This window comes from Ochotona princeps, chromosome 5, assembly GCF_030435755.1.
Source record: "Ochotona princeps isolate mOchPri1 chromosome 5, mOchPri1.hap1, whole genome shotgun sequence".
In the NCBI taxonomy this organism is placed as follows: Eukaryota; Metazoa; Chordata; class Mammalia; order Lagomorpha; family Ochotonidae; genus Ochotona; species Ochotona princeps.
Window position 1 is genome coordinate 30,550,272 of NC_080836.1, and position 25,690 is coordinate 30,575,961.

Here is a 25,690-nt window from a genome sequence, read left to right on the forward strand (position 1 = left end):
CAATCACTAAAGTAATAATAATAGTAATAATAATAATAATAATAATAAGTTAATAAGTAACTTTCAAATAAGAAAAATGTGGAAAAGAGTGACTAAGATAATCACTAAAAACTAGCTAGAAACAAAAATAAAATTGGAAAAAACATATGGTAGAACAAGCCCAATATTGAAGAAGTTTGGCTAAATGTAACAGTATTCACACAGTTTATCAAATTAACCAAAGGACAGATTATCGTATTAAAAAAAACAGCAATAATAAAATTCAGTTGTGATCTAACTATAAAATTGTTTCAATAGACCAGGCCAAACTTTAGTAACAAATCAATTACATTCTATGATGTCAAGAAATGAATAGTTGCTTCTTATTTCCCAAACTCAGAAAGTATTGGCTAGACTTCCAATAATAAGCAGGTATATTACTCATGTCTATTTGCAAGTGAAATCAGCTGGAAAAAATAAAGATAGCCTCTGTTATTTGAGAAACATTTATATATAATTTAAGTATTGTATTTAAGTACTTGTATTTAAGTATAATACACCTATAAAAATACTAGGCAAAAGAAAAAAACACAGTTATTTAATAACTATCAATTTAATTTTAAGGGAAAAAGAAATGTTAATTTGAAAATATATTAACCCTTTATCTCACATGCTTCACAAGATACTCTCACACCATACAAAGGATATTTTATTAAAATATAGGAAAATAACTAGTTGTATCAGAGACAAAATATGTAGGAACTTGAAAAAGTTTGAGAAAAGTGAACTTAATAGATAAGCTTATTTTCCCACAAAAAAATCTTGAAATCCATCAGGAATTTTTCAGAGCATTCATGTCCCATTAACTGTCATTCCTCACATGTCAGAAATGTTTTAATAATTATATGTACCTGAAACATAATTTCAATTATATTATAGAGATAACAAAAGTAAGATTGCATACAGGACATAGAAATAGTGTAATCATACCATAGTAAAAATTTAAGAGATATAAAATTTTATAATAAAATCATAGTTTATGGAATGCATGCTTTCTACAAATACACAATTTAACAAAACTGAATTTATGAAAAAATAACTTTAAGAAAATCCAAATCCATAATCATCTTAAATCCTCTTCCTATTTCTTATAAAAATACTGTTATTGTTTGGATTTTCATGCATTTCGTTAATATAGTATTTTCATGGATATTTAACTGTACTGATTCCTTAATTTGTGGCATATTCAATGTTTAAATATTTATTTGTATTTAATAGAACAGCAAATTTTCAAAAAGAAGGAGAGATAGAGAAATATCTTCCATCCACTGGTTCATTTCCCAAATGACCGCAATGGCCAAAGCTGACCCGATCTGAAACTAAGAGACAGAAGTTCCTTACTGACCTCCCACATGGATTCAGGGTCTCAAGGTCTTGGGCTGTCCTCTGCTGCTTTTCCCATGCCACAAGCACAGAGATAGACCGGAAGTGGAGCAGCTGGAACTCTGTGGGATGTCTGCACTTGGAGGTGGAGGAATAGCTGATTCAGCCGTTGTGCCAGCCCCATGTCCTATTCACCTTGTTTACTGCTTTATATTTTTCACTGTGAAGCCTTTCATTTCTCTGGTTGAACTTATTCCTAGGTATTTTTGTAGTTATTGAAAGTTGGAGTATTCTCTTGACTTATTCTGTTTAGATTCATTTAATTTGAAAAGTTGGAATGGCAGAGAGAGGGAGAAAGAGAGTGATTTTTCTATCCATTGGTTTGCTTCCCAATTGCCTGTAACAGTCAGTGCTGGCCTGAGCTGAAACATGAGCCTGTAACTCCATCATGGTTTCCAGCATGAGTGACAGAAACTCAGTTACTGCGACATCATCCACTGCCTGCCAAGATGCATGTGCATGAAGCTGAATTGAAAGCAAAGCAGGTAGTACTTTATCTTATAGTACAATAAGGGTTGTGGATGTCTCAAGCTGTGGCTTAACTCCGGTGCCTCAACATTGGCCTACTTGATTTTTTTTCAACGTATTAACTATTTCTGTATAATGATGCTAATGATTTTAAACATTGCATTTGTATCCACAATCTTATTGAATTTATACTTATTAGTTAAAAGCTAAATGTAATGTTTAAATTTATTTTGTATTCAAATTTATAGCACAGCTTATCTATATAAACTCCAGAATTATAATTTGGGTTTTTAATAACTGAATAATTTTTAAGTGGCACTAACAGATAATTGAATAATTTTTCATCCACGCAGGAAAATAATACAAAAAGACAACTTTTCACAAAACTATATTATGAATTTTGCAGTCACCATATGACAGACCAGTTAGAAACTGTTTGTTTTCTACCTTGGGTTAAATTCAACTTGGGAGCAGAAAAGAAACATTTTTACAAATTGTAATAGGGGAAGTTTTATCCAAATAATGATCATGATAGTAGGGTAAAGAGAAACATCTATACAGGTCTCTAAAGCGTGCCTGTGAAATGAGCAAGAGCCTGCGGCAAAAGGCAAACTTGAAGCAAGTGCCTTCATTTCACCAGGCCATGACTTCCAGGTGTGGGAGCATCAATGCCGTGTGGCAGTACCCTGCAGGATCCCTGGGACTGTGGCTGTTCTGGAGCATGCAATGTCCCTAACAACCAAGAGAGTGAGATTCTGCCAAAGTGTCCCCTTGAACGTTTTATTTGTTTTTCATTATGACTAATCCTTTCTGGTGCAAATTGTCTTCACCTGGGAAAAGTTTTTCCGTTGCCCATCAAAAATGCTTCTTATTGCCAGGTAGTAGTCCTGTGACTTGTCCAGGAAAAACAAAATCTATGAGTTAAGGAAAGAGCCACGCTGGCAAAACAAAGGTGAGAAAAACACTAAACTATGGGTAGACAACTGGAGAGATGGCACATGTGTGTTAATATTTTTCCTAACTTAATGTGTTGCATATTTACATATACTCATTAATAGAATTTGGCAAGATAAATAACAGATTAAAAATGCAGTCAGCCTAGGGAGTTGTATGTAAGCGCATTAAACAAGACTGCTTTGCCATATTCATTAAGAAAGAACCCATTAGTTAAATTAATGGCGGTTTGTTGAGAAATTTACTTGGCTAATTAATTCTGTCTGGTACAGGATACGTGTTTATTGTATTTGTTCTCTGTTTATTTCTAAGGTTCTTGTAAAAGTATCAAAGGATAATGCTTTTATAACTAAAAATTATTGTAAATATGATTTAAATCCTCAAATGGAACTAAATCATCTTTTGAAATGATGAAACAAAAAAAAATCCTAGGAAATTTTTCAATGCTGCTGCTGGTCTACATCGACGTATAGTTTCACCTTCATTTTACAAGATACATAATATATACATTAACAGAATCAGAATCTTAATTCCTCTCTGCCGAAGACTTCAATTATGAAATGAAAGTAAGAACAGCCTGAAAAGTTTTCTATTTCTGCTTTCATCTGCTTAGCATGTAGATAGCAGGACAGTAGGAGAAATGCGGCATGGTTGTGGGGGTAGAGGAGCATTCCATAGACACTCAGAATGCTGTAGTCATTTAAATAGTTTCAAGGGCGCACCAACCTGGAGTCTGTCCCAGGAAAATCTGCTCCCCATTCCTGATTGAATTGAGACAAAATGCAGAACCTAATGGAGAGAAAAGGAAGATGACTAACCACAGGAAGCAATTGCTCTCTTTGATGACAACATGCAGGATGCCTTGTTGCTGATGCATTTTGTTTACAGGTCCAAGGTATAAAAATACAGCATCACTTTGGATGGCAGCTGCCGGAATAGCACAGCAAGGAGTGAGGAAGCCTGGTGAACAAACCTAGTTAGGGGAAGGATGGAAGTTTGCACTACCTGTGTTGCAGGGTGACCCGCCAGCCTGGAGCTGTGCCATGCAAGCAATGTCTCTCCACAAAACCCCAGGGCTGCCAGGACCACCAACAGGTTGCAGAGAAATCATGAGTGGAGCATACATAGTGCATCGGATTAACAGAGCGCACACGGGTGGGGGCGCGGTTGGGAAGAAAATAAGACCTGTTTAACCAACTAAAAACAATCACCGTTGTCTCTTGTGTGCTTCTGAAATTCTCATGATTTTCACAGTCCTTTGGGCCTCAGTTGTTATGAGAACTGTGCACTTCAGAGGCCCTACAAACTCTTGAAAAATCAAAATTGACTCTCGCATTCACAACTTTGCGTTCAGTTCCTCATCTTTTCTGCACTGACTAGTATTCTCATTACACAATCTACTGCAACTCTAGTTTAAAATAGTCAATCTGTGAGGGTTAATTTTATGGGTCAACTAGTCTGGACCACAGTGCCCAGCTATGTGGTCCAACATATTCTGAGTGAACCAGTCATCACTGATGCCAGTGGAATTACTTAATATAAGGAAGACTGGGGTGAGTGTCCACTGTGGCACGCTACTGCCTGGAACATCAGCATCCAATATCAGAGTGCCAGTTTAAATCCTGCCTACTCTGCGTCCGACATCACTTACTGTGAATGCACTTACATGTAGCAGATCAGGATGATGATGATGATGCAAATACTTGGGGCCCTTTCACCCACATGTGAAATCCAGATTGAGTTTCTGGGTTCAGCTTGGCCCAGCCCTGGCTATTGTGGAGCTTTGGAGAGTGACCCTGGGATAGCAGATTCCATTGCTCCCTCCGGTCTCTAAGAATGGATTCCTGATAATGGTTAGTGCAGGAGACAGCAGATGTAGACTACAGTGTACAGATTCCAGCCAGTCAACTGGAAAATCTGTGCTGTTTCTAACTCCTGATATTTATCCAACCCAAGCACCACCTTTGTGAGTACATAGGGGCTGACACATTCAATGGGGCTTACTGCTGTAGCCTAGAGGATGGGGAGTTCTCTGCTGTTTGTTCTATCTCTCCTTCCTCTCAAAAAAGGTAAAAGTTTTAAACAATTGTTTTAAAGTTTAAAAAAAGTCTCTCCCTTTAAGCTCAAAGCTTCACTAGCTATTCTCACCTAATCATTTCAATATCTTTTAAAATTAGTTACATTTAACATCATGAAACTAGTTTTAATTACTATGAATATATGTAAATTACTCTAAGTCAACATTCCCTTTACATTTTTGAAGTTTCTATTTATCAATATGATAAATGGTACATTTGCAAATCAGCTTGTTTCCTGCAAAGTTGTCATAATATAATAAAATTAATGTTGTGCATAACATTCTAAAGTAATCTAGCTGATTAATTCAAGGTGATTGCAAGTTCCCCTAATTATTAATCAACACAGAGTTTAATGTCCATGTCTTTCTGCATGGATTGATGTCTGTGCAATGAAGTAGTTATACAAGAACAGTTACTATGAAGTCATGAACCAAGATAAATACTAAAATCTCAAATTTTCAGCTTTTAATTCAAAAAAAATTTGAGTTTTTTCTATTATGTTTAAGTGCTAATGCAGCTTAATGCAAATTGTAATTGAGGGAATTATCTGAAATATAAAAAAACCCTTCTGCCGTAACGAAGGAAATAAGAAAAATGAGCACTATGAGGATAATGTTATGTATCGACTTGCCTAGCCCTGTATGCGTTCCCAGTTCTTTGGTCAGACACTAGTCTAGATGTCACAATGAAGGTATTTGTAGATTCATATTGACATTTACAATCAGTGAACCAAAGCATGGTACAGGGAGCTGGAAGGGAAGTGAAGCTGCTCAGATACAAACCAGCACATGCAAGATGAGGACTTTTAGCCAATAAGCTGCCATGCCAGGCCCAGCATTTGTCTTAAGTAAGTTTGGGCTGTTGTTACATACGTTTAAGAGACTAAATAGCTTATAAACAAGAGGAATTTATTTGTTTCCATTTTGTGAACTCAAAGTCTAGGATCAGCATGCCAGTATGGTTGGGTTTTGATGATGGCTTTCTTCAGGCTACACAGTCAGTCTTCTTTGGTCCTCACATTGTACAAAGACAGCAGGAAAGCATTTAGGGTTTCTTTCACAAAGGCACTGATTTTTTTTTTATTCATTGATTACACTGTATTATGTGATACAGTTTCATAGGTACCGGGATTCTCCCCACCCCTCTCCGCACCCTCCCCCCATGGTGGATTCCTCCACCTTGTTGCATAACCGCAGTTCAAGTTCAGTTGATATTCCCTCTTTGCAAGCATAAACTAAACAGAGTCCAACATCTTATAGTCCAGTCACGTTCCTCGGCTTCTTGGGGAGACCACGTCTGGTCAGAGGGCAGAACCAGCAGAGTATCATCCCCATCAATTAAAGGCTCCAACATACCCTCAGCAACAATTAGCTTCATTGTGGAATTAATTGATATAGTATTGAGTAACCAATATGTTGTAAACAAATGCGATTTCTTAACTACCTTCTGTGGTCACCTCATTGACATTTCAGTTTTAGTTTATACACAACATATAACATAGCATACATAAAATAACATGTTTTACGTAACATCATATCCTCTTAACGCAAACATGTGGTATCTAAAAAGGCACTGATTTGATTGTTGAAGACTCTATCATCATGACCTTAACTATTTTTCAAAGGGCCTATGTCTCAATTCCATCATATTGAAAGTCAGGATTTATATGCACAGTTTATGGTTGAGGAGAGTTTTCAGTTCATAATAGTTATTAAATTCAAATGTTCATAATCCACATTCTATTTTCTGCTCTAGTCAACATAATTCCTTTTCCAAAGAATGCCCACTCCCTAATTCCAAGAACTTGTGAATATTTACTGAACATAACTGAATCTTGAGAAGAGGTCAATAGCATGGATGATCCAGATGAGCTCAAATAGTTATGAAGATTCTTGCAAGTGAGAAGAGCCAAGAGAACTTGCAGCACAGAAGGAGATGTGACAATGCTTGCAGGCTTTGGAGTGATGTAGCCACAAGCCAAGGTCTGCAATTAGCCCTTGGGTGTGTGAAAAAGCTGGAAAGGAATCTCTCCCTGAACCTCCACCAAAAACAGCACAGCTCTGTTGTTGCCTTGATGTGAGCCCTGTTTGATCCATTTGAACTTCTGACTGCCTGAACTCAGAAACGTTACACATGCAATCTTGTATAATCCATACAGTGTTTCCATATTATGTATTTTCTATTATGACAAAAACTTTTACCAAGATAAAACTTACGCTTTTAATTGCATTTCCATGTGAAGTCTCGAAGCACCCCTGTGTGTTTGAAACCACCGCTCCTACAGCAGTTGTTAAGCAAGCAGAAAATGTTGTCTTCCCTTTTCCTAGACAGACCAAAGTCCTTGGATCTGTTTTGAATCTCTCACAAAGTGTATCTGTGACCCCAAATTTATATAATTACAGGTAGAAGGATCTTATAAAATATAGCTAAACTATCCCTTAGCTGCTTCGGTATGGGTCCCTGTGAATGTCATTCTGCCTTGGAAGAACTAGTCTCCAAAATATCCAAAACCTGTCAGTTTACTTATCTTTTCATAGTGGTGTTTGAAACACAGAACCATGCTTCCCATGTTTAAAACTATTATCATATTACATGTTTAGTATCTAACATGCAGCAGGTGCCCAAAAATGTTTTAGTTATTAGGACTTCTGTCTTTACCCCTAAAGAAAATAAACATGCAGTTGGAATGTAGGTTTTCCTTTTAAGTATGTAATGAAATGGAGAATGAGGAAAAAGGGACAACCCTACCAGTATTCCCAGGACCACCTCCTGTGTGAATAACTTTGTGAGTAAGATTCAGTAATTATTTCTCTTGTGTTATGTATTACTTGTACATTAATTAGGACTCAATATTCAGCAATTCTATTAATTTTTTCTAAACTATGTAGTGAGGATGTCACAAAGACATGAGTGTAGACTTCATGAAGCCTAGATTGTAGAGAAAGGAAGAAGCTTTATCAAAGTTTTCACTTAATTTGAGGGAACAATACAAAAATCATAATATATCTGGGTGTTTATATAGCAATCACAACTTTTGACCATGTAAGGATTCTAGCAGGTTCCTGGAAAAAGTAAATTCTCTCTATAAAAGTTATCATCCTCTTCTTCATGTTTCATTTTCATATTCTCATTTCTGTAAGACACTTAATGTTGATAGTTAAAGGATGCCTGCTGTGGTTTCAATATGATTGATTTTTTTCTGAATTTTGTGTTGAAGTTTAATTGCCTTTATTGAGCAGTGTTGGAGAATGGGACCTTTAATAGGTGATGATTGTGCAAAGATTTTCTCCCATTCTGTTGGTTGCCTCTTTGCTTTGTTGACCATTTCCTTTGCTTTACAGAAACTTCTTAGTTTAACATAGTTCCTTTTGTTTAATTTGACCTTGACTGCCTGTGCTTTTAAAGACTTTTCTAGCAAATCTTTGCCTATGCCTACACTTGTCGTGTGCTGCCTATATTTTCTTCTAATAGTTCAATGGTTTCTGAGTGCAGATTTAGGTACTTTATCCATTTAGGTTTGATTGTTGTGTGCGGTGAAAGGTAGGAGTCCTGTTTCTTTACTTCTGCAAGCTGCTATCCAATTGTCCCAACAACATTACTTGAGAAGAACAAACTTTCCCTGGGTTACTTTCCATAGTCTTGTCAAAGATTAGTTGGCTGAACATGTGTGGGGTCTCTTCTAGTGTTTCCATTCTGTTCCCTGAGCTGCTTCTTTGTTTCTGTACCAGTACCAGACTGTTCTGATTACAACTACCATGTAAAATTTCTGAAGATGTTGAATTGTGATTCTCTGGCTTAATTCTAATTCTTCAATATAGGTTTATCTATTCATGATCTCTTGTGCTTCCAGACAAATTTTTCAGATGAACAAATCAAATGGCTAACAGACATGCAAAAATGTTCAAGGTCATTAGAATTAAGGGAAATACAAATAAAACCACACTGCAGTGCCACTTAACCCCAGGGAGAATTGTCTGAATACAAAAACCTACTAACAACACCTGCTGGTGAGTATGTAGGGAAATAAGTACCCTGCACTACAGCTAGTGGCATTGTAGCCTTATGTAGCCACTAGGGAAGCCAGTATGGAGAGTGTATAGGCAACTGAAGATTCATCCACCCTTTGACCCAACCTATTCCTGGGAATATATCCAAAAGAAGTTATACCTACATATGTGAAAGCAAACTGCATCCTTGTACTCATTGCAGCAATCAGCAGTAGCAAAGATGTGGAAACAACCTAGATGCCCATTGAAAGAGGAGTGCATGAAGAAACTGGTACATCCACTCTCTGGGATACTACTCAGCCATAAAAGAAAAAAAGAATGAAATTCTACCATTTGCAAAAGAGTGCCTATTTTACTGAGCAAATCTCAAAAGGACAAACGTCATATGTTCTCTCTGATACAAGGCAATTTTCATCCAAAATGTAAAATGAGAAGATGTAAACAAATATACACTTGTAAGCTCACAAATGATGTGATGATGACTCAGAGTAGCAAGAATCAAAGAAGATCCGTGGTATTTATTGCTACTCTTGAATAAAAGTTCACCTCCAATAAAACTGTTAAATATACCTACAAGCAAAATATCAGACTGTCTACCAGTGCTTATACATATAATATCATGACACAAAGAGCAGCGTACCGGAGTTGAGACTGCAGCTGAAGGACTACATTATTGTAAAACAGAGGGAACGATGGGCAGAAGGGAAAGAGGAGGGAGGAAATGGAGGGAAGGGGGGAGACCTATACTTACAAAAGTATAAAATGGAAAATAAGAATAATTCAAAAAAAGATGTGATGAGGTCATTAGGAGGGAATAAATTATTCTAAATGGACTGCATTTGTTCTAATGAAAATATGATTTTAGAAAGCAAATAAGTCGCCTGAGCTGCCTCTTTCTCATGCCAATCCATACACTGCTAACATATCCCCCGGTTATGATGCAACTTGATGCCCTCAGAAGGTCTTATACATCCAATTCTAAAACTAAGAGAACCTATCCATGGGTATTCTGTTGTAGTAACAGAAAACAGGTTAAGACAAGACCACGGTAATGACCATAACTTCAGAGACCTCTCAGATGCTTTTTCACGTTCTCTAGGGTTACCTGAAAAAATTAGTGTAGCCCATGTTTGCCTTAATTTAAGATGACACGATGTTATGTACAACATGTTATGTTAGGTTGTGTATAAACTAAAATTGAAATGTCAATGAGGCGGTCACAGAAGGTGGTTAAGAACTCGCATTTACTTTTACATATTGGTTACTCATTACTATGTCAATTAATTCCATAATGACGTAAATTTTTGCTGATGGTATGTTGGAGCTTTTAATTGATCGGCATGATACTCTGCTGGCTCTGTCTTCAGACCAGAGAGGGTATACCTAAGAAGCCGTTGAACTTGACTGTACAATAAGATTCTGGACTCTATGTTTGGTATATGCTTGCAATGGGGGAATCTCAACTGAACTTGAACTGTGGTTATGCAACAAGGTGGAGGAATCCACCTTAGGGGGAGGGTTTGGGGAGGGGTGGGGAGAATCCCAGTACCTATGAAACTGTGTCACATAATACAATGTAATTAATGAATTAAAAATAATAAATAAATTAAAAAAAATTAGTGTAGCCATTGTTTCATAACATGCCAATACCCAACTGATGTTCTTCCCTTTCTCACACACTTAGTAGCTGACAAGTAAACAGAACTCTTCCTTGTTTATCTGCCACTGCATCAACTATCTTGATAAGTGTGTGAACGCTCCATATTTTTTCCTAATCACAATCACCGAGTCCTTATGTGTTGCACATAGGGACAAACACAACAGAGATCATATTCAGAGAATAGCACTATGTGGTTTGTATTCCAGAGAGACCTTGGGTCATGAATCCTACAAACACACAATTTGGGCTTATATTAAGATTTCCATAGGCATGCAATCTTAAACTACCTGTGGCATCCATGGTGTCATAGATTGGCACATTGATGTAAACATTATATATATTTCATATTGGATGTTTAGTGATATAAAATCTATGGCTTCCAGAAAAAAATTAAAAGGAGGATGATTGCATTCCAATGGCTCAATAATTGGTGTGAAGGATGACAGACTATGTGTTTAGTTATTATATAACAAATAGATTTATGCATTTTTATAAAATTGTTGAGTATTATGGGATCACCAGCTTAAGTTACAGGATCTACTTTTGCCAGGATGCTAGGCAAAAACATTGCAGATTTGCTCAAGTTGATGCAAAACAACTCCTCAGGCAATGTTTTCAGTCTTTGCAATCTCAAGCTCATAACCAGAAAAATCATATCTAGAGTTTATTATAATCAGAGATTCACCCTCAAATTGCTTCATTAATATTGTGAATTCATTAATAGAGTATGTCAATGTTCTAATTTTGCTTCCTTTATTATTGATTTTTCTGACACATAAAAAGTAATTAACTAATTTTAATTGCTATTTAAATGAATTACATACTTAATATGAGGGTATCTCAAAAAGATTGTGGAAAATAGGATTATAAGATTACTTTTTGTTCAAAATGTTTTTACATCCATGCATATTTTTTCATTACATACAATCCTTGTGTTTTAAAGATCTCTTATATGCATAGACTTAAAAATTTTTTACATCAAAATAAATGAATCCTTCAACTTCATTTCCTTGAACTCTTTGAAGCCCTTTCATTACTAGAAACCTTACTAAACAACTGTTTCTCCTTGAGAATTTATTCTTATTTAAAATTTTCTTTTTGTCTTTTTCTTATAAGGTTTAAACGGTTGCTATAGTAACCAGGATATTCTAAATGATGAGAAATTAGCACTTTTCACCATGTTTATTCATCCAGTTTGAAATAATCAGCACTATTTTTATTTGTCATAGTTATTCTTCCCTAGAGTCTAACTTTCATTTCTCAAGACAGCATAACAGCATTGTTTTCTTCATGCACAAAAGGTGTCTATTGCATTTACCCAGGTTCTTATTCTGTCTTGTCCTTGCAATGACCCTTTCACAGGAGTACCAGAGAAGTGAAGTAGTCCCTCTTGTAGGTGCTAAGGTTTAAATTACCGCAATTCATTCTCCTTGGGACATCAGTGAGAAGATTCAGTCAAGATAAAAACAGACATGAGAAGCACAGACGAGTATGGTCTAAATTATCTATTCAAATTTTATATGACTCTGGGTCAAGGTTTAAACTTCAGCAGCCCGTCTGATCCAGCATTAAACATAAGAGATTGAGTCCACTTATGAGCACCTAGGGTTATGCTTCCTTGTGTAGTGAGCTCTGTGAACCCTCAACAAATAATCAAGAAGGTATTCAGGCATGGTAATCAAAAGAAGAGATGATCCTCTTAGGATGTTTCCTGTCCAAGTCTGATGAAAATTGGTACTGCTTAACATAAGGCAGACACAGCTTCCTTCCTGGAGGAGCAATATGAACCTGGATACTGACAGATTTTAATTTTCTCAAGATTCTTGAGTCTACAGAACCATTCTGATGTGCTCTTTGCCATATTTATAGCACAGAACAGGTCAGCTGTCCTCTCTTCATGATTTCTTTTCCTGCTTGGCAATTCCATTTCCTCCTGACTCAAATGTGCTTCCCTTCCCTAGAAAGGCACAGGATGCTACTGACTTAATGCCAGAAAAATGTGTGCTTTGGGACTTTTTTTTTTTTCCCAACAGTGAGTATGGGCTGAGAAAAACAGGGAAGTAAAGAAAAATGCAAGGTGCTAACTGTGGGCTCGGTGTCTACCCCTTAACTTAAGAATTGTATAACTTGGAAAAGCGAGGAAATTGCATCAGAGGGGCAGAGGCAATAACTTCCTACCAGTAAAGCAGAGGTAACTAATACAACGAGCTCCAGGCAGACCCTTTCTTGTTAAAATCCTAAATCATGAAAAATGTTATCAACCAAAGCAATCCATTATCAGTTGTGTTTCAAAACCTTTTGTATCTTGGAACATATCTTACATAGGTAACATCTCTATTTATCAGACAACATGCAGATATCATTGTCCATAATCAATAAAGAAAAAGCCTTGAGGAAGACTCAGTAAATTGTAGTGATGGAGCAAAAGTTATCAGTCCTTGGTCTATCTGGCTGTCCTTTATGCCATGTTATTTACATGTCTGTAATTTTCCTTTTGCATGATTAATGTTTCCTGTAATTCTTTCAGGGTGAAAGCACGCCACCCTGTTTCATGAACTGTAGTCTTTGATAACTGAGAACACACCAGAGAATTTTGTGTTGCAATTAAACTTACAACAAAGTTAATCAGATACATATTTAATGATATGGATAACAGCTATTGTGCTACACATCATTAGGTGAAAATAGTAAGCCATTCATGTAAATGAAAATAATTATTTTTACACCACTAGGGTAAATATCACTTATCAAAGGGGAATTGAATTGGAACAGAAAAAATGTTGTAATAAAAAATAATTGCTCCATTTATTATCATATTACTAATCTGTAAGCATTATGTTTGATGTCTTACATGAATTATCTCATTCAATCCTCCAAAGAACATATCAGAAAGATATTAACAACCCCCCTTTTCCAGGTGAAGAAACTGAGGCTAGGAGAAGTATTAAAAATTTTCCAGGGTTTCTCATGCAATAGTTTTAGGAATGAAATACCAACTATGAAATTGTCACAGTCCTTCTGCTTACACAGTTGTGATCCTTAGTTGCCTATTAGTGGGATAACCACTCACTCTTATCTCTCAACACATTTAATTCTTTTTAAAAATATTTATGTTCATCTACTTGAAAGGAAGATTCACACACACACACACACACACACACACACACACACGATCTTTTTTCTATTAGTTTATTTCCTCAAATGTCTTCAACAACTGGGACTTGGCCAGGCTGCAGCTAGAAGCCCAATACTCCATCCAGGTTTCCTATAGGGATGGCAGGGATCCAAGGACTCAATTCATTACCTACTACTTCCCAAGACATACTAGTAGGAACCTAGATCAGGAATGGAGGTGCTAGAATTCAAACCAGTACTCTGAAATGGGATGTGGGCATTTGAAGCGATGGCTCTGTTCATAGAACTACAATGCTTGGCCCTTACCAAATTTCCTCTTAATAGGCTGTCACATCTTGCCTTCAACTAAATTAGTGTGGCAAAACCAATGGTCATTCTGCTTGGATGTGTGAATATAACATAAAGATACGAAGACTGAATGCTTTGTCTCTAAACATTCATTAAGTATCTTAAACTTTTTTTAACTTTGAATGCTTTGTCTCTAAACATTCATTAAGTATCTTAAACTTTTTTTAACTTTAATTCCCAACATAATGGTATTTGGCTTAAGCCCTTGAGAGGTACTTATTTAGATTAGGTCATGACACTGACCTAATCCTCATGATGGGATTAGTTCCATCAGTAAAAATCAAAGATAAAAATTGTTCCCCTCTTTCCATACCTCTGCTGGCAAGCACTAAGAAAACACTAGGACCATGTTACTCCAAGCTAAAAAGAAATCCATCTCTAGGAGCTGAATATTTTGGCATAATAATCTTGAATTTCCAACATCTAGAATTCTGATAAATAAATGTTTGTTGTTTCAGATACCCAGTCAGTCAAATTTTGTGTTGTAGCCCAGATTTACAAAGAAAACTAGGGTGGGGAGGGGCAGTAATAAAGTATCAGAACAGACAAGATGGGTTTAGGATTTTTCCTTTTTTTTTTTTTCCAAGATTTTTTTTTATTGGAAAGTCCAATATAAAGAGAGGAGAAGACACAGAGAGGAACGTTTCCTTCCATTGATTCACTCCCTAAGAAACCACAACTGCCGGAGCTGAGCTGATCTGAAGCCAGGAGACTGTAGCCTGTTCTGGGTCTCCCACGTGCGTGCAGGGTCCCAAGGCTTTGGCCCACCTTTTGCTGCAGACCACAAGCAGGGAGCTGGATGGGAAGCGGGGCTCCTGGGATTAGAATAGACACCCATATGGGATTCCGGGACGTGCAAAGCAAGGACTTTAGCCACTAGGCTACCACACTGAGCCTGCGTTTAGGATTTTTCTAAAGAACTAAACCAGACCTTCAGTGGCTTAAAGTTAGAAATTGTGTTAAATGTACATCACTAGTTCTACACGGTATGGTGTTGGCCACCTTGGCAAAGCCAAAAAAGAACTCTGAATTTTAGCTCGCTCCTCCACAATGTTCTATGCCATGGAAAGTGAGATTTAGGTGGTAGATATGGAATCAGACCCTTGGAAGTTCATCAAATAATCAATCAGTGTTTTCTTATTGATGAAAATGAAGATCTCCCAGGGGGAAATTTTTAAAGAAAATCTTAACTAGCTTCCTAATTTTGCCTTGAAATCTGTACTCTCTGACTTTAGGAGTCAATTATGATATCAGTTAACTACAACTTATCTCCAACCTCGTTTCACTATAATTGGCCTAAAATCGTAATTCCTAGTTAGCAGGAAGTATTAAGATATCCTTATGTGCTAAACTGTAGTGATCAGTGTGGCTTCTTAGATACCAATAGCATTCCCTGGCAAAGCAGTAGAGATTATGTACAGATTTGTGAAAACTATTCCCTAGCATAAACCCAACACATTGACTAGTTTGAGTTACCCACGGTAGGAAAGAAGATTTGTTAGTCCTAAATTAGAGGTTCTTTCTGTTTGAACCAAGGTCCCTGACAGCAATTGGCCCCTACACATGACTTCTCTCTCCTAGCTCTATTCTAAAGTCACTGCTTTTTTATGAGCTTTGTTTCCAAGTTTCTAAGTCAGAGTTCTTTTGGATAAGTCTGTATCTTTCTGTGACATTATTCTGATTCCTGCATGGAAGGGTGGCCATCCTGACTACCTGATGGCCAACTCAGAGTATCAGCTCTGCTACTAAACAAGATAACCCTGTACTAAGTCCTTCCACACAGGCTCAGAATGTCTGGAATCACAGTGGAAATGACACTGGGAAAGTGAGGCTGAGAGCATTTGCACAAGCTGTCCAAGGACTCATGGTGATGTGTATGTAAGAATACAGATGGAAACAGAGATTCCTTAAGAGCCTGACTAATGGAACAAAAATAAAACTTCCAAAATTATTCAGAGCTGTGGAGTTAGGAGGCAAGACCCTATTGCCTGCAAAGAAATAATTTGCTTAGCTTATGCATGCTGTTTGATACTTCAAATCCAAAATCATCAAGATGAAAATTAAAATTCTACTCTGAAGAGTGGTCCAAAAACATAAAGAAATAAAGCAAATTGGAAATCATGTATATTACCTATATTAATATTATTTTTATTATATTTCTTATGATCTTACAAATTAAAAGAGAATAGAATACCTTGAAGACTGTAAGTCTTAAAAATCTCATTTTACAAAAAAACTGTTAAAAATCAAATTTTGAGAATATCTACTAATTACAAAATGTAACAATCAATTTCAGGGAGTCCACAGTTTGTTGTCCTGATATGAATTTCTAGAAATATAATAAGCCAAAATACCTAAAATAAGTAAATGCTTGAGTAAACGCTTGTCCTTAAGGAAAAACATCCTGGAAATTCTTTATTTTTAAGTTTATTCTTTTTGAAACGACTATTATAGACACACACACACATACATATGCACAAAAATGAAGAGAGAAGAATGTTCCATTCGTTGTTTTAATGTGTTAGACGTACAGTTCAGATCTCTCACTTGAGTGACAGGGACCAAACTAGTTGAACCACTACCTGCTGCCTCCAGGTGCTTATTAGCAGGAAGCTATAATCTGAAATGGATCTGGGGTTCAAACCAGGTATTCCAACATGGGATGTTAACATCAGAATGACACCTTAGCTACTGCATCAGACATCCACCACTCTCCTCTAAATTATCATGACTTTGTTGAATTATTTTTTTCTAGGTAACCAGCTTTTATGAAATGCAGAGCTCTTACATAGCAAATATTTTCACAAATTTTTGAAACTCTTTCATGTGCATGAATTTGAAAAAATTTTGCTTCAGTATAAATATCTTTTAATTCCATTTTCCAGAAACTTTTTGAATATTTGTATATTTGTTTGCAGATATACAAAATACATATGTGAAAATGTATGTAATTATTTATACATGCAGATATATGAAATGTTTGCAATTAAAATGAAAGTATTTTAGTAAAAGTTGAATCTGATATTTTAAAATTAAATATTGGCACTCCAGTGCTAATCTCCTTTAGATATTAAGGAAACAGTATTAGAAGATCATGAGATTTTTCTAAATCCAATTCAAAACAAATTTTCTTTCAAATATGCTGCCTTGCATCTCACTTACTGCTCAAATATTTTCTCCTTACACTTCTTACTAGATTGTTTTTAATTTTATTTCTTTTGAAAGTCTCATTATAGAGAAACAGGAAGGACAGGGAGAGCTCTTCCACCTGCTGGTTCACTCCATAGTTAGCCACAATGACCAATGCTGGACAGGCCAAACCACGAGTCAAGAGTTCCCTCTAAATCCCACCTGTGGGTAGCAGGGCCCCAAGTACTTAGGACATCCTTCCCCTTTCCCAGACCATTATCAAGAAGCTGGTTCTAAAAAGAATCACTCAGGATAAGAAACCACAACCAAATGGGGTATCAGCATCATAGCCTCACTGCTGTGTTTCAGTGCTGTCACAGTTCTCACTGCCCGTTATCATAGCAAACAATACTTTGCACATCCTATTTCATATTTAACAGGGGTTGATTTGAATTTGCATTGAATCTCCACATTGAGAAAACACAAAATACTTTTATGACTTGATTAAATGTCAAAACACAACTCAGATTAGATTAAAAGACTATAGAAAGTTGATTCTTCAGCACATAATGGCTTAACCATTCTCATAACCATCTCATTTTCAGTTACTGAGTTTCAAAATAAGATCTACAGTTTCAATCATCTGAATTCTATTTCTTCTAAATGATTTTAGCTTTTCAAAAGCCCTATTTCAATTTTTAGACATTATTGATAATGCCATGGCTACGTCTTTAGAAGTACACTGCTCTCCTCTGTCCTTTTTGGCAGTGTTGTTTTAAATTGTATGAGAACCAGCAATGAAGTTCTTACTGTTTTGTTTTTCCTGTCTGCTGTGGAAAGAATTGGCACCTAAGGCTATGTCTACATTATTTATATCGCTTTGATAGATTAAATCTTAACTCCACCATGGAGCTTTCAAAGGCATGTCTGTAAACGTTTAAGGCTTACACAGGTGTTCATCCTGACTGCCAACAAAGACTCCTTTTTGTGGTTGCAAAACAAAATTAAAATGTAACAGTGTCCTGCAAGCCATGGTTTCTTCTTAAAAGAGATCTTGACTGGACATGTCAGATCGATTTGTTACTCTTGACACATTTTTGGAGTTCTATAAAGTAGCCTACATCAAGGGAAACATCTCTGATCCTATATTTCTAAAATTAATCTTTCTGATGGCGACCTTTCATAAAGAAATGGTACTGTTGGTGCTGTACCAACGTGACAGTATCCTAAAGGACTTTTATCCTGAAAGTTCTCCAAGCTCTAACATACTCTTCAAGCTATTTCATTCTTTCCTCTACACTATTACCAACTCGATGGTGCAATTTTGATGTGTTGTCAAAAGACCAGCTTAATTTTTGGAAGATATTGGTCACAGGGTCCTCAGCATTTTTTTTAATAACTGGAGGATCTTATTCTATTTTTTAAAACTCTGGACTTGCTAGAGTTCCTTTTCAAGAAGGTGGTATTCTGAGTTTCCGCTGGAAACAAATACAATAACCTTTGATTTAGTGAAAGATAACATATTCTCAACTCCCCAAGGTCCACCTCAGTGTATATCATTTATTTACTCAACATTATGGGAATTGTGAGATGAGTAAATAAAATACGTAACAAAGAATGAGGAAAGGTATGATGATAATTATAACATGAGGATTAGAATCATGATTTCCTCAATAAGATAATTCAATTCAACTCTTTATATGCAGTCCAGACATCATTGTTTCTCAGAACAAACCCAACAAACCCAGTTATTTATTGGATTTAACCTTTTAGTTTCATTTGCCAATGCTATGTCTCTCTGTAACTCTCCTCCCCCCATTAGACATTATGAGGGCGGATTTCTACCTTGGAGTAGAGAGAAATAAGATCTCTGTTTAAACTACCAAATTTAAAAGGTAGAGATAAAGACATTTACAGATGTAAGCAAAGCTTTGAAATGCTTGTCAGTGGTTATTTTGGAGTTACATTGGATTTTTTCCACAGTTAAGTCACTTTGATAAAACAGGCACACACACACACACACTAGCAACAGCACAACACGAAGTCCGACACATCCCACCAGTACTGAGTGTGGATTCTTCACCTGGGGGGCTGCCTGTTCACTCCCACCATCACGGAGTGGTCTCCGTGGTAGCTCTCGAAGGTCAGCAGCTCCTGGGGCTTCATGTTCTTCTGCTGCAACTTCTTCACTCCGGACGTGAACACAGCGTCTCCCCAGGCGGTGGAATAGATGCAGTTGACCTTAATGAAAATCAAAAAGTGGCCTTCGTTCTGCAGGAAGGTGTGGGTGTGCAGAGCCACAGTACTAGTTTGATCTGGGTGGGCCACAACGGTGAAAATGGCATCTACATCGCAATGAGCATGCAGTGTTTGTGCAGGTACTAAGCATCCTTCATTACGGGAATAATGTTGGTTCTCAGCCAACTTGCTGAGGTCACGGCCCAGAGTGGTGGGATAACTTAATTATGTAGACCAGACCATCCAGGCTAATCATGTCGGAGACATGAGAGATACTGGTTCCTAAAGCGGCCCCAAGGTGCAGCACCTTGGCCTCCAGTTTGATGTGGATCTTGGTCCATGCTGCCCAGGATGGCTGCCTCCAATCTTGCTGTCTGCCTCCACAATGGAAGCACGGATTCTCCAGACATCAGATTCTTGGCAACCAGAGCACCTTCCTTTCCTTCACAGATGAAGACACCCTCATGCTGATGGGGCTCCATCATTTTACTTTTCCCTGATTGATTTTGTCCCTGGCCCCCCAGCTACACTAGACTCTATTCTAACTCTTTCAATGAAACTCTCACGCTGAAGCTTTCTAAGTCAGATAATCACAACTGTCTATTGCAGTGGGTATTATTTTCATACATCGCTAACAGTTACAGTGAATTTCATAGTGAAAAGAACAGGCAAAGCTGAATCAGGGCCTCATTATGTCTAGTGTGATCCCAAATTTAAGACCCTTTCTTAATCATATGTGTTATCCCCTGGGGAGTTGTGCATTATATCAGAGAGGCGATATTTCAAAACACCGATATTATTTTTTTTCATTCAGTAATGTATTCTTTGATATGTCGGAATAGAAATGAAATAATTGAAGGAAAAGACATGCTGCCAAATAGGTTACTAACTTGCCACATGTGTCAATTTATGTTTGATTTAATTAAAAGTTTTTAATAAAATTAACAGCTTAATCCTTCTATTGCATCAGCCACTAACACTTCATTAGTTACAATAACTAAAAGCTACTGTCATGGACAACTCAGTTACGGAAAGTTTCTGTCACTGCAGAAATGGAAATTAAAACTGGAAATCAAGCACCATGCTTCTAAATTACTACTTGTCTAATATTAAACAGCATTGATGATTGAAAATATTTTAAATAAGTGAAAAAATACACAATGAAACAGAAGGAATATGACTAAAATCCAAAAATGAGAGCAAATTAAACACAAAAAGAAAGAATAACAGGAAATACAAAATAAATATGGACTAGAGTAAAATAAGAATGTATTTTAATATATTAATAAAAGCAATAACTGCCTATCACGAATAATAAAGGAAAAAGAATGACAACATAAATGAAGAATTGGACACTATTAATTACATGAAATTCGTTCTTACTAATAATAAAGTGAATAGATATGATGTTATGATAATGCTTATACAAACAAGTCTAATTACTTTAGCAACTTGTAGAATTTATAAAAATTGGCAGACAGACAAATTTTAAGTCTGAACATTCTGTCAATAAAATAACTGGAGTCAATTATTAAATATTTGTAAATAAACACTCTAGGTCAAATAGGTTAAAAATCAAATTCTTGCAATTTTAGAGGAAAAACGCTATTTTATAAATATCGTTTATCACAGAAAAAAGAAGCCTCTTGTTTTGTTTTTTAAATTTTACTTGAAGTTATAGTGAGAGAGACACAAGAGCTTCCATTTGCTGGTTCACCATACAAACAACTGCAATGGTCAGAGCCTGGTTAGGTTGAAGCTGGGAACCAGGAACTTCTTCCAGGTTTCCCACAGGGGTGCAGGGGGAAAGGCCTTGCGCAATACTTTGTTGTTTCCCAAAGCCAACTGTGGGGAGCTGGATCAGCAGTGGAGCACTCAGGACTTGAACAATTGGCCTTACGGGGTACTGATGCCTCAAGCAGAAGATTAACTTGCTACACAACTGTTTCAGCCCCTGAACTTTTTCAATTTTTAGGAGACAAGGAAAGCTTTGATATCTAATCTGACAAGGTCAGCATAGAAAGAAAAATCACAGCCCAATCTTTCTTAAGAACCAAGATGCAAAAACTTTTATTAGAATGGTGAAATAAATCTAGATAAATATAAAAGACTTAATTCATAAAATATCCATGTAATTTCAATCTGCTAATTCTGGTTTAGCTTAATATTTGTAGGGAAACCCATATTATTTGACACAATAATTGTAAAGTAAGTTAGAAATCCCACTGTCATATCAACATATGAATTTTTCAAATTAATCATAAAAAAATTAGTCACCACTTTGGAAGTCTGAGAATGTGCACCAAGGCAAGAATCAAAGCAAAAATTGGAAAGAAATATCAAATTGTGCTATCTTATATTTCAACTGGAACTCTATTTCAATTCTGGTCCAACTTTTTCAGAAACTCTACAGAGCTATCAGTGCTGAAAATATGCAACTCAACATTCCTACTCCTGTGCATATACTCAACTGGAATGTATATAGTTTCTCTAAATGGCATTTATAAGGATATTGATAGAGGAACACTTTCAAAAATGAAGTTATAGATTTACTAAAGAGCTCATTAAAAGGTAAAGATCATATCAATGATTTTTTCTATAGCAAGAAAATAAGTAAATGATATCACACTCAGGAAATAATGCATAAATATGAAAATAAATTAATGGTAATTGCATAAAATTCAAAAATTCATATGAAAAATGGAAGAATATATACAAGGAAAGTATATTCAACACTACTGCATATACAGAAAGACCAAAACTTAAAAAATTAACCTGTAACATACTAATGTGTGCGATAACCCCAAAGTTAAAACACAAACTTTGCCAAAAATCAATCTCTGACACAACACCTTAGCCAACTCATTAAAACAAACATTACTATAATTGAGACAAGGCAAAGTGACTGAAGTGATTTAATAAGAATGGTACCCTACTACTTCAATTTCTTACCAAAAGGCACAACCTAGATATAATCACAATGAAATACACGACAGTATTTAAGGAAAATCCTATTACATATTTTGTGAACGACACACTGTAAAACAAAGAAAAAAACTGGTGATAAATTGTTATACATTTAAAAAGTTGTAAAGTTATTACCACTAAGTGCAATGCAAAATTTTGGGTTGGAACCTGGAATTGGAGATATAAAACATTATACAAAGAATATTTTTGAATACTTAATAAATGAAACATGTATCATACGTAATAGTATTGTATCAAACTGAAATGTTAATCTTTATAATTATGAGAATTATATTGTTAAATCTCAGAATCTGTCAGATAAGTACACACTGAAATATTTAGAAAAAGAAAGACCATAATATATTTAATATATCACAATAAACATGCATGCACACATATATATTTTTAAATATATATTTTATGTGAAGCAAACAATGAAGTAACTTTAGGAGAATATGCATTTTTCCTATATCTGGATAAGAGCTCCTTTTTTCTTAAACTGTCCTAAGTTTGCAATCACATACAACCGACAGGTAAAAATACATAAAGCCTGGGAATATAAGGATTTATTAATTTTCAACAAATTTCTGTGAATACAAACTTCAGGTTTCAGAGAAGTTTTAAAGGGCAACGATATTTATCATTCTGGGATACAATTATGCTCATGTTTAAGGAGGGTAACCCGCTTTAACCAAAATCCTAAGAAACTGATAAAAGTAGCATGCTGGTTTATTAACATAGCCACAACAAGAATGATATTACTAAGCACGAGACTTCTGTGACCATAGATGCTTCATGTTTTCTTCATGAAGTGTAGTTGGGAAACCACCTGCTTGGTGACTGTTCTCTGAGTATAACAGGGTTTACCAAGTTGGTTGAACATACTAGATTCTTTTTGTTTGCTTTTGAGACAGAACAAGGTTTATTTGTGTAGTGAGCAGGCAAGTGGGGAAAAAATGGAAAGAGAAAGCATGTCCCAGGAGAGGGCCAGGAGGTAGGGTGCCTCTCGAGAGGGGAGACGGAGAACCAGATTCTCACTTCTTTGGCCCTGACAATCTGCGACATCTATGTCTACCATCATTCTGACCGCAGAGAGAATGCATTTCTAACTTCTTCTTTTTTTTTTTTTTTGCCTAGATTTATTTACCTACATTATGCTTGATTTTACAACTAAATTCAGCCTCAGTGAGTCTTACCTAAACCCATCCTACATAGTGTATGTATTTTAGGTTCCTGTTCAGCCTGGAAAATGAGGACTTTATCCCACAATTGCTAAAAGGTCCTTTTACTGCATTTGAACATGAGCAGAGGAAATAAAGTTAATTGTGCAGGCTTGAGATGAGTTTCTGACAAGATATTTTCACTAAATACAAAATGTTAGTTAACATTTCCTGTTCATGCTTTAAAAATTTAATTTGTCTTCTGATATCCACTGTTTCTGAGTAACTATGAACTACGATTCACATTGCTTTTCCTCTGCATATCAACTATCATTCCCTAGTTGCTTTCAGACAACCTACTTAAAATCACAGTCAGTAATATTTCATGTTATTCTTGCAATTTAGGATAAAATATATGAGATCAGAAATATTTATAACAACTCTGTTAATATTTTCTATAGTCACAGCAGACACATATTTCAAAAATAATTTCAAAGATCCAAAATTATATGCTAACATACTTCAAAAAGTTTGTGGAAACTTGAATTTAAATATGCTTATTTTGGTGTAAAATCATTGCATATCTATTCATGTAGTTTTTTCATTTTAAGAATTTTTCATGTAATTTTGGAAGCTCCCTCATACTTGTAACACATGAGTATAACTGAGTATTTTCATTATGTATTTATCAACAAAAATAGTGTATTTTATAAATATATGTAATCTGAATTGTTGGTGAGGTGGATATTATAAAGTCTATATACTTCCTTTGGAAATGCTTGTTCACCTGGCAATGGGTAATGAAATTTTCTAGATGAATGTTAACCAAATTAAATATTGTAAATGGGACCCAGTATGGTAGCCTTGTGGCTAAAGTCCTTACCTTTTACACACTGGGTTTATGGCTTATGGGCACTGGTTCTAATCCTGGTGGCCCTGCTGCATATCCAGCTCCCTGCTTGTGGCCTGGGAAAGCAGTCAAGGACAGCCCAAAGCCTTGGGACCCTGCACCTGCATGGAAGACCCGGAGGAGGCTCCAGGCTCCTGGCTTCAGAGTGGCTCATCTCCAACCACTGCGACTACTTGGGGAATGAATCAGCAGACAGAATATCTTCCTTTCCATTTGATATTTGGCATTCACATATGAATTCTTATGTGCTGACATCAGACAGATATGTGATGGTGAAGCACAGTACAGAGAAATCTTGTGAGTGTCTGTCTGTAATTTAGCCTACAAGTAGAAAACTATTACTTCTTAAAAATATATTCTGCATTTTTTAGACTATTCCACTGATATCTTTTTTTCCCCACTGATATCTCTACCAATGCCATTACTCAACTCATCAATGTAATTTTGTAACAAATTTTAAAACTAGGGAGTATAGCTGCCCTAACCTTTCTTTTCCTTAGAACTTAGATACAAATGAGAAGTTTCCAGTTTAAAAAAAAAGTATGACCACAAGCTACAGTTAGATAACCTTGGATCTGTACGTCCATTGAAATAAACAGCTTTTAATACTTCTGAGTCTGCCAATCCATGAAGATGGTCTATCTCTTTATTTGTTTATGTTCTATTTCATTTGAGCAAGCATTATGTAATTATTTTTACTCTTATTCTTGCAGCTATTGTGTTTAATAATGCATATTTCAATCTTTTAAGGGCAGTGACTTATTGAAAAACTTCGAGTGTTAAAATTAAACCTTACATCTCACACTTTCACTGCTACCTTTAGATGCTTTTGGTAGAGTATATTTTGTACATAATCATGTTATCTTGAAATAGAAACAGTTTATATCTGTCTTTTCAATCTATGCATAACATCCTCTACTACTGCTACTGTTACCGTTATTAGTACTACTATTTAGTTCAGATGTGGGAAAACTAGTTTTAAAACTACAGATGAGGGCCCGGTGGCGTGGCCTAGCAGCTAAAGTCCTCCCCTTGAACGCCCCGGGATCCCATATGGGTGCCGGTTCTAATCCCGGCAGCTCCACTTCCCATCAAGCTCCCTGCTTGTGGTCTGGGAAGGCAGTCGAGGACGGCCCAAAGCTTTGGGACCCTGCACCCGTGTGGGAAACCTGGAAGAGGTTACTGGTTTCTGGCATCGGATCTGCGCGCACCGG

The 25,690-nt window shown here is 36.1% G+C and overlaps 1 pseudogene; it reads right to left on the reverse strand.

Moving 5' to 3' along the window:
• Nucleotides 1-19,280: 19,280 nt before the first annotated feature.
• On the reverse strand, nt 19,281-23,471 carry LOC101524918 (rRNA 2'-O-methyltransferase fibrillarin-like; annotated as a pseudogene).
• Nucleotides 23,472-25,690: the final 2,219 nt, after the last annotated feature.